Source organism: Littorina saxatilis, linkage group LG15, assembly GCF_037325665.1.
Source record: "Littorina saxatilis isolate snail1 linkage group LG15, US_GU_Lsax_2.0, whole genome shotgun sequence".
Lineage (NCBI taxonomy): Eukaryota > Metazoa > Mollusca > Gastropoda > Littorinimorpha > Littorinidae > Littorina > Littorina saxatilis.
The window spans coordinates 17801106-17803605 of record NC_090259.1 but is presented as its reverse complement, the minus strand read 5'-3'; the positions used below and the strand labels follow the sequence as shown (position 1 = coordinate 17803605).

The 2500-nt window shown below is 43.1% G+C and overlaps 1 protein-coding gene across 2 annotated transcripts in view; it reads left to right on the top strand.

The window, feature by feature from the left end:
* LOC138948714 (scavenger receptor cysteine-rich domain-containing protein DMBT1-like) overlaps positions 1-2500 on the top strand; it is a 100144-nt gene that overhangs the window by 6110 nt on the left and 91534 nt on the right. The gene's annotated exons all lie outside the window — the stretch shown is intronic.

Here is a 2500-nt window from a genome sequence, read left to right as displayed (position 1 = left end):
AAAGCTGGCCCCCAGAAAAGTTGAGATCTCTAACATCTCTCTCCCCTACGACCAGATGGTTATGGGAATACCTTTACCTTTACCTTTACCATTCTCAGTAATGAGGTGAAATTGCGGTCGCCTTGTGGTTATCTATAAAACATCATTGTAAAGTGTCATTATGTACAGTAATATGTCACGACTTTTGACAGTAAATAGCTGGGACCGGCGAATGATATACATACTGACACATTAAAGTTATTCAAATAATCTGAAAGCACGATCATATCACCACACACTTATGTCGAGTGGTTTCCATTCAGTTTTGGGGTCAAATAGTCCCTACCCCAATGGTACAACTATACGCAAGGTTAACCGTTTAGCCAGACTGACTTACTTGCATGTCATGCGCATGTAACCGAGGGTTTATTTCGGAAATCGGTTGTTGACTGTCGGCAATCGGACCATTAATACCATATTCTGTTAAAAACTCTTTACTCAGCAAGATAGAGATAGCACTACTAAAAGTAAAATATTCGCCTAAAGAGGCGTCTTCTGGACAACTTTCAGGAAACAAAAAGCGAAACGAAAAGCAAAAGGAACCTGACTTCTTAATTGTGCTGTTTTTGTAGTAACAGTTTCCGTTTGTGTTTTTAACTGTGTGTGTAGACGGGCGCAGTGGCGTGGTGGTAAGACGTCGGCCTCCTAATCGGGAGGTCGTGAGTTTGAATCCCGGTCGCTGCCGCCTGGTGGGTTAAGAGTGGAGATTTTTCTGATCTACCAGGTCAACTTATGTGCAGACCTGCTTAGTGACTTAACCCCCTTCGTGTGTACACGCAAGCACAAGACCAAGTGCGCACGGAAAAGATCCTGTAATCCATGTCAGAGTTCGGTGGGTTATAGAAACACAAAAATACCCAGCATGCCTCCCCCGAAATCGGCGTATGCTGCCTGAATGGCGGGGTAAAAACGGCCATACACGTAAAAATCCACTCGGGCTAAAAACATGAGTGAAAGTGGGAGTCTAAGCCCATGAACGAAGAAGAAGAAGAAGAAGAAGAAGAACTGTGTGTGTCTCACCGGCTGTCAATTTGTTGTTTCCCGACACTTTGATTTATCATTGATACCTTCATTCCTGTTAAATCGATCGTGTTAGCTAGTACATTTATTCCCCGGCGGAGCTGTATGTTAGATACCATACTTGTCCATAAGAGGGAATGCCGCCAAAAGCTTCCTTTCCACTGATCAGATCCGAGGAATCGAGACTTAAGACTCAAAACTCAAAACGTTACTGTCCTTATACAAACCAGGATAATTGCCATGCAGTGTCGGGCGGTTACAGACATCAAATACATCACATTTACCAAGTAGTAGCCACCATCACTGTCATAATCATTATGACTGGGTCTCGTCGCGATATAACCTTCGTGGTTGAAAACGACGTTAAACACCAAATAAAGAAAGAAAGATTATGACTGGGTGGCCGAGTGGTAACGCACTTGCGCTCGGAAGCGAGAGGTTGCGAGTTCGACCCTGGGTCAGGGCGTTAGCAATTTTCTCCCCCCTTTCCCTAACCTAGGTGGTGGGTTCAAGTGCTAGTCTTTCGGATGAGACGAAAAACCGAGGTCCCTTCGTGTACACTACATTGGGGTGTGCACGTTAAAGATCCCACGATTGACAAAAGGGTCTTTCCTGGCAAAATTGTATAGGCATAGATAAAAAATGTCCACCAAAATACCCTTGAGACTTGGAATAATAGGCCGTGAAAAGTAGGATATGCGCCGAAATGGCTGCGATCTGCTGGCCGATGTGAATGCGTGATGTAGGCCTATTGTGTAAAAAAAATTCCATCTCACACCGACATAAATAAATCCCTGCGCCTTGAATATGTGCGCGATATAAATTGCATAAAATAAAAATAATGCGCTTAGAACTGTACCCACGGAATACGCGCGATATAAGCCTCATATTGATTGATATTGATCATAATATGGGAGGGAACATCTTTTCACTTAGAATGAATAAACGCCATCCATCGTCAGCCTGGCTGCTTCCCATCCATAACAGAATGTGTTTTTTCTGAATTAATTTTGCAGACTGATACAGAAGTAACAATATTAATTCCAAAGCAAACACGCTGTAGAATTTTGCAATGCGTCCAAGATTGAGGCTATTATTGTCCCATGTAAAAGCCTGCAAGCATGTTAAGCGATTCACGACATCATTTACCCCTTGAATTGCCGGAAGATTGAAGCTATTATTGTCCCATGCATGTAAAAGCCTGCAAGCATGTTAAGCGATTCACGACATCATTTACCCCTTGAATTGCCGGAAGATTGAAGCTATTATTGTCCCATGCATGTAAAAGCCTGCAAGCATGTTAAGCGATTCACGACATCATTTACCCCTTGAATTGCCGGAAGATTGAAGCTATTATTGTCCCATGCATGTAAAAGCCTGCAAGCATGTTAAGCGATTCACGACATCATTTACCCCTTGAATTGCCGGAAGATTGAAGCTA